Source organism: Lampetra fluviatilis, unplaced genomic scaffold (assembly GCF_964198595.1).
Source record: "Lampetra fluviatilis unplaced genomic scaffold, kcLamFluv1.1 SCAFFOLD_404, whole genome shotgun sequence".
Classification (NCBI taxonomy): domain Eukaryota; kingdom Metazoa; phylum Chordata; class Hyperoartia; order Petromyzontiformes; family Petromyzontidae; genus Lampetra; species Lampetra fluviatilis.
Window position 1 is genome coordinate 75090 of NW_027621300.1, and position 13587 is coordinate 88676.

The window sequence follows — 13587 nt, forward strand, 5'->3', positions numbered from 1 at the left end:
CTACAACCACTAGCACAACCACCACTACTACAACCACAACTACAACCACAACTACAGGCACCACGACCACCACTACTTCAACCACTACAACCACTAGCACAACCACCACTACAACCACTAGCACAACCACCACTACAACAACCACTACTACAACCACTACAATAGCCACTACAACCACCACTACAATAGCCACTACAACCACTAGCACAACCACCACTACTACAACCACTACCACCACAATCACTACAACCACTACAACCACAATCACTACAACCACTACAACCACAATCACTACAACCACAATCACTACAACCACTACAACCACAATCACTACAACCACTACAACCACAATCACTACAACCACAATCACTACAACCACTACAACCACAATCACTACAACCACAATCACTACAACCACAATCACTACAACCACAATCACTACAACCACAATCACCACAATCACCAGTCCCTCCAGAAAAACGCGATTATGCGATCGCATGATTCCACGCAAAATCAGCCAAAGTCCGCATATTGATGCGGGGGGCGCGTTTTTTCAAATGCGCCGCACTTTCGCCGCATAAATTGCAGATTTCCGCGCGCAAAATATGCGGGGCTTGCGTGATTTCATAATCGCCGCATTCTCGTTGCAAAAAGTCACATATATCTTAGCAGAAAGTTGAAAAGTGTTGCGTTTTCTTCACACAAGCGCAGCCATTTCCCCTGTTGCCATGGGGACGTTATGAAGTGCATTGTATTCCTAGATGACTTATGAAGTGCATTGTATGAAGTGCATTGTATGAAGTGCATTGTATTCCTAGATGACTTATGAAGTGCATTGTATGAAGTGCATTGTATGAAGTGCATTGTATTCCTAGATGACTTATGAAGTGCATTGTATGAAGTGCATTGTATTCCTAGATGACTTATGAAGTGCATTGTATGAAGTGCATTGTATTCCTAGATGACTTATGAAGTGCATTGTATGAAGTGCATTGTATGAAGTGCATTGTATTCCTAGATGACTTATGAAGTGCATTGTATGAAGTGCATTGTATTCCTAGATGACTTATGAAGTGCATTGTATGAAGTGCATTGTATTCCTAGATGACTTATGAAGTGCATTGTATGAAGTGCATTGCATTCCTAGATGACTCATGAAGTGCATTGTATGAAGTGCATTGCATTCCTAGATGACTTATGAAGTGCATTGTATGAAGTGCATTGTATGAAGTGCATTGTATTCCTAGATGACTTATGAAGTGCATTGTATGAAGTGCATTGTATTCCTAGATGACTTATGAAGTGCATTGTATGAAGTGCATTGTATTCCTAGATGACTTATGAAGTGCATTGTATGAAGTGCATTGTATGAAGTGCATTGTATTCCTAGATGACTTATGAAGTGCATTGTATGAAGTGCATTGTATTCCTAGATGACTTATGAAGTGCATTGTATGAAGTGCATTGTATTCCTAGATGACTTATGAAGTGCATTGTATGAAGTGCATTGCATTCCTAGATGACTCATGAAGTGCATTGTATGAAGTGCATTGCATTCCTAGATGACTTATGAAGTGCATTGTATGAAGTGCATTGCATTCCTCGATGACTTATGAAGTGCATTGTATGAAGTGCATTGCATTCCTAGATGACTTATGAAGTGCATTGTATGAAGTGCATTGCATTCCTAGATGACTTATGAAGTGCATTGTATGAAGTGCATTGCATTCCTAGATGACTTGTGAAGTGCATTGTATGAAGTGCATTGTATGAAGTGCATTGCATTCCTAGATGACTTATGAAGTGCATTGTATGAAGTGCATTGTATTCCTAGATGACTTATGAAGTGCATTGTATGAAGTGCATTGCATTCCTAGATGACTTATGAAGTGCATTGTATGAAGTGCATTGCATTCCTAGATGACTTGTGAAGTGCATTGTATGAAGTGCATTGTATGAAGTGCATTGCATTCCTAGATGACTTATGAAGTGCATTGTATGAAGTGCATTGTATTCCTAGATGACTTATGAAGTGCATTGTATGAAGTGCATTGTATGAAGTGCATTGTATGAAGTGCATTGTATGAAGTGCATTGTATTCCTAGATGACTTATGAAGTGCATTGTATGAAGTGCATTGTATGAAGTGCATTGTATTCCTAGATGACTTATGAAGTGCATTGTATGAAGTGCATTGTATGAAGTGCATTGCATTCCTAGATGACTTATGAAGTGCATTGTATGAAGTGCATTGTATTCCTAGATGACTTATGAAGTGCATTGTATGAAGTGCATTGTATTCCTAGATGACTTATGAAGTGCATTGTATGAAGTGCATTGTATTCCTAGATGACTTATGAAGTGCATTGTATGAAGTGCATTGCATTCCTAGATGACTTATGAAGTGCATTGTATGAAGTGCATTGTATTCCTAGATGACTTATGAAGTGCATTGTATGAAGTGCATTGTATGAAGTGCATTGTATGAAGTGCATTGCATTCCTAGATGACTTATGAAGTGCATTGTATGAAGTGCATTGTATTCCTAGATGACTTATGAAGTGCATTGTATGAAGTGCATTGTATGAAGTGCATTGTATGAAGTGCATTGTATGAAGTGCATTGTATTCCTAGATGACTTATGAAGTGCATTGTATGAAGTGCATTGTATTCCTAGATGACTTATGAAGTGCATTGTATGAAGTGCATTGTATTCCTAGATGACTTATGAAGTGCATTGTATGAAGTGCATTGCATTCCTAGATGACTTATGAAGTGCATTGTATGAAGTGCATTGCATTCCTAGATGACTTATGAAGTGCATTGTATGAAGTGCATTGTATTCCTAGATGACTTATGAAGTGCATTGTATGAAGTGCATTGCATTCCTAGATGACTTATGAAGTGCATTGTATGAAGTGCATTGTATTGCTCGATGACTTATGAAGTGCATTGTATGAAGTGCATTGTATTCCTAGATGACTTATGAAGTGCATTGTATGAAGTGCATTGTATTGCTCGATGACTTATGAAGTGCATTGTATGAAGTGCATTGCATTCCTAGATGACTTATGAAGTGCATTGTATGAAGTGCATTGTATTCCTAGATGACTTATGAAGTGCATTGTATGAAGTGCATTGCATTCCTAGATGACTTATGAAGTGCATTGTATGAAGTGCATTGTATTGCTCGATGACTTATGAAGTGCATTGTATGAAGTGCATTGCATTCCTAGATGACTTATGAAGTGCATTGTATGAAGTGCATTGCATTCCTAGATGACTTATGAAGTGCATTGTATGAAGTGCATTGTATTCCTAGATGACTTATGAAGTGCATTGTATGAAGTGCATTGTATGAAGTGCATTGTATTCCTAGATGACTTGTGAAGTGCATTGTATGAAGTGCATTGCATTCCTAGATGACTTATGAAGTGCATTGTATGAAGTGCATTGCATTCCTAGATGACTTATGAAGTGCATTGTATGAAGTGCATTGTATGAAGTGCATTGTATTCCTAGATGACTTATGAAGTGCATTGTATGAAGTGCATTGTATTCCTCGATGACTTATGAAGTGCATTGTATGAAGTGCATTGCATTCCTAGATGACTTATGAAGTGCATTGTATGAAGTGCATTGCATTCCTAGATGACTTATGAAGTGCATTGTATGAAGTGCATTGCATTCCTAGATGACTTATGAAGTGCATTGTATGAAGTGCATTGTATTCCTAGATGACTTATGAAGTGCATTGTATGAAGTGCATTGTATTCCTAGATGACTTATGAAGTGCATTGTATGAAGTGCATTGTATTCCTAGATGACTTATGAAGTGCATTGTATGAAGTGCATTGTATGAAGTGCATTGTATTCCTAGATGACTTATGAAGTGCATTGTATGAAGTGCATTGTATTCCTAGATGACTTATGAAGTGCATTGTATAAAGTGCATTGTATGAAGTGCATTGTATTCCTAGATGACTTATGAAGTGCATTGTATGAAGTGCATTGTATGAAGTGCATTGTATTCCTAGATGACTTATGAAGTGCATTGTATGAAGTGCATTGCATTCCTAGATGACTTATGAAGTGCATTGTATGAAGTGCATTGTATTCCTAGATGACTTATGAAGTGCATTGTATGAAGTGCATTGCATTCCTCGATGACTTATGAAGTGCATTGTATGAAGTGCATTGTATGAAGTGCATTGTATTCCTAGATGACTTATGAAGTGCATTGTATGAAGTGCATTGTATGAAGTGCATTGTATTCCTAGATGACTTATGAAGTGCATTGTATGAAGTGCATTGTATTCCTAGATGACTTATGAAGTGCATTGTATGAAGTGCATTGCATTCCTAGATGACTTGTGAAGTGCATTGTATGAAGTGCATTGTATGAAGTGCATTGCATTCCTAGATGACTTATGAAGTGCATTGTATGAAGTGCATTGTATTCCTAGATGACTTATGAAGTGCATTGTATGAAGTGCATTGTATGAAGTGCATTGCATTCCTAGATGACTTGTGAAGTGCATTGTATGAAGTGCATTGTATGAAGTGCATTGCATTCCTAGATGACTTATGAAGTGCATTGTATGAAGTGCATTGCATTCCTAGATGACTTATGCAGTGCATTGTATGAAGTGCATTGTATTCCTAGATGACTTATGAAGTGCATTGTATGAAGTGCATTGTATGAAGTGCATTGTATGAAGTGCATTGTATTCCTAGATGACTTATGAAGTGCATTGTATGAAGTGCATTGCATTCCTAGATGACTTATGAAGTGCATTGTATGAAGTGAATTGCATTCCTAGATGACTTATGAAGTGCATTGTATGAAGTGCATTGTATTCCTCGATGACTTATGAAGTGCATTGTATGAAGTGCATTGTATTCCTAGATGACTTATGAAGTGCATTGTATGAAGTGCATTGCATTCCTAGATGACTTATGAAGTGCATTGTATGAAGTGCATTGTATTCCTCGATGACTTATGAAGTGCATTGTATGAAGTGCATTGCATTCCTAGATGACTTGTGAAGTGCATTGTATGAAGTGCATTGTATTCCTAGATGACTTATGAAGTGCATTGTATGAAGTGCATTGCATTCCTAGATGACTTATGAAGTGCATTGTATGAAGTGCATTGTATTCCTCGATGACTTATGAAGTGCATTGTATGAAGTGCATTGTATTCCTAGATGACTTATGAAGTGCATTGTATGAAGTGCATTGTATTCCTAGATGACTTATGAAGTGCATTGTATGAAGTGCATTGCATTCCTAGATGACTTATGAAGTGCATTGTATGAAGTGCATTGCATTCCTAGATGACTTATGAAGTGCATTGTATGAAGTGCATTGTATTCCTAGATGACTTATGAAGTGCATTGTATGAAGTGCATTGTATTCCTAGATGACTTATGAAGTGCATTGTATGAAGTGCATTGCATTCCTAGATGACTTATGAAGTGCATTGTATGAAGTGCATTGTATGAAGTGCATTGTATTCCTAGATGACTTATGAAGTGCATTGTATGAAGTGCATTGTATGAAGTGCATTGCATTCCTAGATGACTTATGAAGTGCATTGTATGAAGTGCATTGCATTCCTAGATGACTCATGAAGTGCATTGTATGAAGTGCATTGTATGAAGTGCATTGCATTCCTAGATGACTTATGAAGTGCATTGTATGAAGTGCATTGTATTCCTAGATGACTTATGAAGTGCATTGTATGAAGTGCATTGTATTCCTCGATGACTTATGAAGTGCATTGTATAAAGTGCATTGTATGAAGTGCATTGTATTCCTAGATGACTTATGAAGTGCATTGTATGAAGTGCATTGTATGAAGTGCATTGCATTCCTAGATGACTTATGAAGTGCATTGTATGAAGTGCATTGTATTCCTAGATGACTTATGAAGTGCATTGTATAAAGTGCATTGTATGAAGTGCATTGTATTCCTAGATGACTTATGAAGTGCATTGTATGAAGTGCATTGTATTCCTAGATGACTTATGAAGTGCATTGTATGAAGTGCATTGTATTCCTAGATGACTTATGAAGTGCATTGTATGAAGTGCATTGCATTCCTAGATGACTTATGAAGTGCATTGTATGAAGTGCATTGTTTTCCTAGATGACTTATGAAGTGCATTGTATGAAGTGCATTGCATTCCTAGATGACTTATGAAGTGCATTGTATGAAGTGCATTGTATTCCTCGATGACTTATGAAGTGCATTGTATGAAGTGCATTGCATTCCTAGATGACTTATGAAGTGCATTGTATGAAGTGCATTGCATTCCTAGATGACTTATGAAGTGCATTGTATGAAGTGCATTGCATTCCTAGATGACTTATGAAGTGCATTGTATGAAGTGCATTGTATGAAGTGCATTGTTTTCCTAGATGACTTATGAAGTGCATTGTATGAAGTGCATTGTTTTCCTAGATGACTTATGAAGTGCATTGTATGAAGTGCATTGCATTCCTAGATGACTTATGAAGTGCATTGTATGAAGTGCATTGTATGAAGTGCATTGTATTCCTAGATGACTTATGAAGTGCATTGTATGAAGTGCATTGTTTTCCTAGATGACTTATGAAGTGCATTGTATGAAGTGCATTGCATTCCTCGATGACTTATGAAGTGCATTGTATGAAGTGCATTGTATTCCTAGATGACTTATGAAGTGCATTGTATGAAGTGCATTGCATTCCTAGATGACTTGTGAAGTGCATTGTATGAAGTGCATTGTATTCCTAGATGACTTATGAAGTGCATTGTATGAAGTGCATTGCATTCCTAGATGACTTATGAAGTGCATTGTATGAAGTGCATTGTATTCCTAGATGACTTATGAAGTGCATTGTATGAAGTGCATTGTATTCCTCGATGACTTATGAAGTGCATTGTATGAAGTGCATTGTATGAAGTGCATTGTATTCCTAGATGACTTATGAAGTGCATTGTATGAAGTGCATTGTATTCCTCGATGACTTATGAAGTGCATTGTATGAAGTGCATTGTATTCCTCGATGACTTATGAAGTGCATTGTATGAAGTGCATTGCATTCCTAGATGACTCCATAGCAAGCTACAAGGCCATTCCAGGTTTCACTGAAGTGCAGGGTGATGAATTTGATTCTTTCTTCAAGACTCTTGGTCCAGCAGCACTCAGAGCTGCACCATTCGGCGTGGTGGATTTGGATGTGTTTTGGGATGGCCCAGAGGTGGGACAAAGTCATTGTTATGCAAGTCCAAGTCGAGTCGCAAGTCATCAAATTCATGACTCGAGTCTGACTCGAGTCCAAGTCACATGACTCGAGTCCACATCTCATAGGTGGGACAAAGTCATTGTTATGCAAGTCCAAGTCGAGTCGCAAGTCATCAAATTCATGACTCGAGTCTGACTCGAGTCCAAGTCACATGACTCGAGTCCACATCTCATAGGTGGGACAAAGTCATTGTTATGCAAGTCCAAGTCGAGTCGCAAGTCATCAAATTCATGACTCGAGTCTGACTCGAGTCCAAGTCACATGACTCGAGTCCACATCTCATAGGTGGGACAAAGTCATTGTTATGCAAGTCCAAGTCGAGTCGCAAGTCATCAAATTCATGACTCGAGTCTGACTCGAGTCCAAGTCACATGACTCGAGTCCACATCTCATAGGTGGGACAAAGTCATTGTTATGCAAGTCCAAGTCGAGTCGCAAGTCATCAAATTCATGACTCGAGTCTGACTCGAGTCCAAGTCACATGACTCGAGTCCACATCTCATAGGTGGGACAAAGTCATTGTTATGCAAGTCCAAGTCGAGTCGCAAGTCATCAAATTCATGACTCGAGTCTGACTCGAGTCCAAGTCACATGACTCGAGTCCACATCTCATAGGTGGGACAAAGTCATTGTTATGCAAGTCCAAGTCGAGTCGCAAGTCATCAAATTCATGACTCGAGTCTGACTCGAGTCCAAGTCACATGACTCGAGTCCACATCTCATAGGTGGGACAAAGTCATTGTTATGCAAGTCCAAGTCGAGTCGCAAGTCATCAAATTCATGACTCGAGTCTGACTCGAGTCCAAGTCACATGACTCGAGTCCACATCTCATAGGTGGGACAAAGTCATTGTTATGCAAGTCCAAGTCGAGTCGCAAGTCATCAAATTCATGACTCGAGTCTGACTCGAGTCCAAGTCACATGACTCGAGTCCACATCTCATAGGTGGGACAAAGTCATTGTTATGCAAGTCCAAGTCGAGTCGCAAGTCATCAAATTCATGACTCGAGTCTGACTCGAGTCCAAGTCACATGACTCGAGTCCACATCTCATAGGTGGGACAAAGTCATTGTTATGCAAGTCCAAGTCGAGTCGCAAGTCATCAAATTCATGACTCGAGTCTGACTCGAGTCCAAGTCACATGACTCGAGTCCACATCTCATAGGTGGGACAAAGTCATTGTTATGCAAGTCCAAGTCGAGTCGCAAGTCATCAAATTCATGACTCGAGTCTGACTCGAGTCCAAGTCACATGACTCGAGTCCACATCTCATAGGTGGGACAAAGTCATTGTTATGCAAGTCCAAGTCGAGTCGCAAGTCATCAAATTCATGACTCGAGTCTGACTCGAGTCCAAGTCACATGACTCGAGTCCACATCTCATAGGTGGGACAAAGTCATTGTTATGCAAGTCCAAGTCGAGTCGCAAGTCATCAAATTCATGACTCGAGTCTGACTCGAGTCCAAGTCACATGACTCGAGTCCACATCTCATAGGTGGGACAAAGTCATTGTTATGCAAGTCCAAGTCGAGTCGCAAGTCATCAAATTCATGACTCGAGTCTGACTCGAGTCCAAGTCACATGACTCGAGTCCACATCTCATAGGTGGGACAAAGTCATTGTTATGCAAGTCCAAGTCGAGTCGCAAGTCATCAAATTCATGACTCGAGTCTGACTCGAGTCCAAGTCACATGACTCGAGTCCACATCTCATAGGTGGGACAAAGTCATTGTTATGCAAGTCCAAGTCGAGTCGCAAGTCATCAAATTCATGACTCGAGTCTGACTCGAGTCCAAGTCACATGACTCGAGTCCACATCTCATAGGTGGGACAAAGTCATTGTTATGCAAGTCCAAGTCGAGTCGCAAGTCATCAAATTCATGACTCGAGTCTGACTCGAGTCCAAGTCACATGACTCGAGTCCACATCTCATAGGTGGGACAAAGTCATTGTTATGCAAGTCCAAGTCGAGTCGCAAGTCATCAAATTCATGACTCGAGTCTGACTCGAGTCCAAGTCACATGACTCGAGTCCACATCTCATAGGTGGGACAAAGTCATTGTTATGCAAGTCCAAGTCGAGTCGCAAGTCATCAAATTCATGACTCGAGTCTGACTCGAGTCCAAGTCACATGACTCGAGTCCACATCTCATAGGTGGGACAAAGTCATTGTTATGCAAGTCCAAGTCGAGTCGCAAGTCATCAAATTCATGACTCGAGTCTGACTCGAGTCCAAGTCACATGACTCGAGTCCACATCTCATAGGTGGGACAAAGTCATTGTTATGCAAGTCCAAGTCGAGTCGCAAGTCATCAAATTCATGACTCGAGTCTGACTCGAGTCCAAGTCACATGACTCGAGTCCACATCTCATAGGTGGGACAAAGTCATTGTTATGCAAGTCCAAGTCGAGTCGCAAGTCATCAAATTCATGACTCGAGTCTGACTCGAGTCCAAGTCACATGACTCGAGTCCACATCTCATAGGTGGGACAAAGTCATTGTTATGCAAGTCCAAGTCGAGTCGCAAGTCATCAAATTCATGACTCGAGTCTGACTCGAGTCCAAGTCACATGACTCGAGTCCACATCTCATAGGTGGGACAAAGTCATTGTTATGCAAGTCCAAGTCGAGTCGCAAGTCATCAAATTCATGACTCGAGTCTGACTCGAGTCCAAGTCACATGACTCGAGTCCACATCTCATAGGTGGGACAAAGTCATTGTTATGCAAGTCCAAGTCGAGTCGCAAGTCATCAAATTCATGACTCGAGTCTGACTCGAGTCCAAGTCACATGACTCGAGTCCACATCTCATAGGTGGGACAAAGTCATTGTTATGCAAGTCCAAGTCGAGTCGCAAGTCATCAAATTCATGACTCGAGTCTGACTCGAGTCCAAGTCACATGACTCGAGTCCACATCTCATAGGTGGGACAAAGTCATTGTTATGCAAGTCCAAGTCGAGTCGCAAGTCATCAAATTCATGACTCGAGTCTGACTCGAGTCCAAGTCACATGACTCGAGTCCACATCTCATAGGTGGGACAAAGTCATTGTTATGCAAGTCCAAGTCGAGTCGCAAGTCATCAAATTCATGACTCGAGTCTGACTCGAGTCCAAGTCACATGACTCGAGTCCACATCTCATAGGTGGGACAAAGTCATTGTTATGCAAGTCCAAGTCGAGTCGCAAGTCATCAAATTCATGACTCGAGTCTGACTCGAGTCCAAGTCACATGACTCGAGTCCACATCTCATAGGTGGGACAAAGTCATTGTTATGCAAGTCCAAGTCGAGTCGCAAGTCATCAAATTCATGACTCGAGTCTGACTCGAGTCCAAGTCACATGACTCGAGTCCACATCTCATAGGTGGGACAAAGTCATTGTTATGCAAGTCCAAGTCGAGTCGCAAGTCATCAAATTCATGACTCGAGTCTGACTCGAGTCCAAGTCACATGACTCGAGTCCACATCTCATAGGTGGGACAAAGTCATTGTTATGCAAGTCCAAGTCGAGTCGCAAGTCATCAAATTCATGACTCGAGTCTGACTCGAGTCCAAGTCACATGACTCGAGTCCACATCTCATAGGTGGGACAAAGTCATTGTTATGCAAGTCCAAGTCGAGTCGCAAGTCATCAAATTCATGACTCGAGTCTGACTCGAGTCCAAGTCACATGACTCGAGTCCACATCTCATAGGTGGGACAAAGTCATTGTTATGCAAGTCCAAGTCGAGTCGCAAGTCATCAAATTCATGACTCGAGTCTGACTCGAGTCCAAGTCACATGACTCGAGTCCACATCTCATAGGTGGGACAAAGTCATTGTTATGCAAGTCCAAGTCGAGTCGCAAGTCATCAAATTCATGACTCGAGTCTGACTCGAGTCCAAGTCACATGACTCGAGTCCACATCTCATAGGTGGGACAAAGTCATTGTTATGCAAGTCCAAGTCGAGTCGCAAGTCATCAAATTCATGACTCGAGTCTGACTCGAGTCCAAGTCACATGACTCGAGTCCACATCTCATAGGTGGGACAAAGTCATTGTTATGCAAGTCCAAGTCGAGTCGCAAGTCATCAAATTCATGACTCGAGTCTGACTCGAGTCCAAGTCACATGACTCGAGTCCACATCTCATAGGTGGGACAAAGTCATTGTTATGCAAGTCCAAGTCGAGTCGCAAGTCATCAAATTCATGACTCGAGTCTGACTCGAGTCCAAGTCACATGACTCGAGTCCACATCTCATAGGTGGGACAAAGTCATTGTTATGCAAGTCCAAGTCGAGTCGCAAGTCATCAAATTCATGACTCGAGTCTGACTCGAGTCCAAGTCACATGACTCGAGTCCACATCTCATAGGTGGGACAAAGTCATTGTTATGCAAGTCCAAGTCGAGTCGCAAGTCATCAAATTCATGACTCGAGTCTGACTCGAGTCCAAGTCACATGACTCGAGTCCACATCTCATAGGTGGGACAAAGTCATTGTTATGCAAGTCCAAGTCGAGTCGCAAGTCATCAAATTCATGACTCGAGTCTGACTCGAGTCCAAGTCACATGACTCGAGTCCACATCTCATAGGTGGGACAAAGTCATTGTTATGCAAGTCCAAGTCGAGTCGCAAGTCATCAAATTCATGACTCGAGTCTGACTCGAGTCCAAGTCACATGACTCGAGTCCACATCTCATAGGTGGGACAAAGTCATTGTTATGCAAGTCCAAGTCGAGTCGCAAGTCATCAAATTCATGACTCGAGTCTGACTCGAGTCCAAGTCACATGACTCGAGTCCACACCTCTGGGATGGCCTACAGGAGAGACTTCCTGTGCTGAGTTCCTTGGCAAAGCGGTACAAAGATGCTGTCTCAAACTCAGCTGATGCTGAACGCAGCAACAGCGTCTACAAACTAGTGTCGTCTAACCGAAGAAAATCAACTATCAACCAAAACCTCAAAGCCTTGGTGTGCCTTGACCATAACCAATGAGTCCGCATTTGAGAGGGAGGAGCTGGTGGAGGGGGAGGAGATGGACACTGAGGGAGAGGGGATGGAGGATGAGGATGGTGAATGATTGGCCAGTGCTAGAGGCTACGTAGTTAGTTTTATTCAGGAGTTTATGCAACTTTACAGTTGTAAGATTGCACTTTTATGTTAGTAGTATGTCAATTTACATTACTGTAAGACTGCACTGTTGCTGTATTGCTTACGCTACTGTGCACTGAAAACACTTATTTTTACAGAAGATGTCTGTTTTGTATAGCTACCTCTGTAAAACAGGAAGCACACATTTTATTTTTAATATTTTATTTATAAATTTTTACAGAAGTTGTAGCATATTCATTTTGTAAAGCTACGGAACTTGTTCGACTCAATGTTTTGTAAGTTTGAGCCATCTGTTTGTTAAGGTCTGAAATAAAACAAGACGGGAACTTAAATATTCCCAGCACTTTCTGTGATGTAGTATGCTTGCTTATCATAGGAAGTAATAAGAAATGGCTCTTTACATTAAAGTAGTAGCCTAGTGAATAGGGTGTTGGGGGAATCACTTTTTTTTCTCTTTTTCATCAAACCGCAGTTTTTGCAAGTTCCCGCAGTTTAATCGCTTAAAATTGCATAAAAATCCCGCATATTCCATCGCATTTTTTAAGAAAACGTGGCGCATGATCAACGATTTTTGCCCGCAACAATCACCAAAAAACTCCGCGTTTTTCTGGAGGGACTGAATCACTACAACCACTACAACCACAATCACTACAACCACTACAACCACTACAACCACAATCACTACAACCACTACAACCACTACAACCACAATCACTACAACCACTACAACCACAATCACTACAACCACAATCACTACAACCACAATCACTACAACCACAATCACTACAACCACTACAACCACAACCACTACAACCACAATCACTACAACCACAATCACTACAACCACTACAACCACAATCACTACAACCACAATCACTACAACCACAATCACTACAACCACTACAACCACAACCACTACAACCACAATCACTACAACCACAATCACTACAACCACAATCACTAGAACCACTACAACCACAATCACTACAACCACTACAACCACAATCACTACAACCACTACAACCACAACCACTACAACCACAACCACAATCACTACAACCACTACAACCACAATCACTACAACCACTACAACCACAATCACTACAACCACTACAACCACAATCACTACAACCACAATCACTACAACCACTACAACCACAATCACTACAACCACTACAACCACAATCACTACAACCAC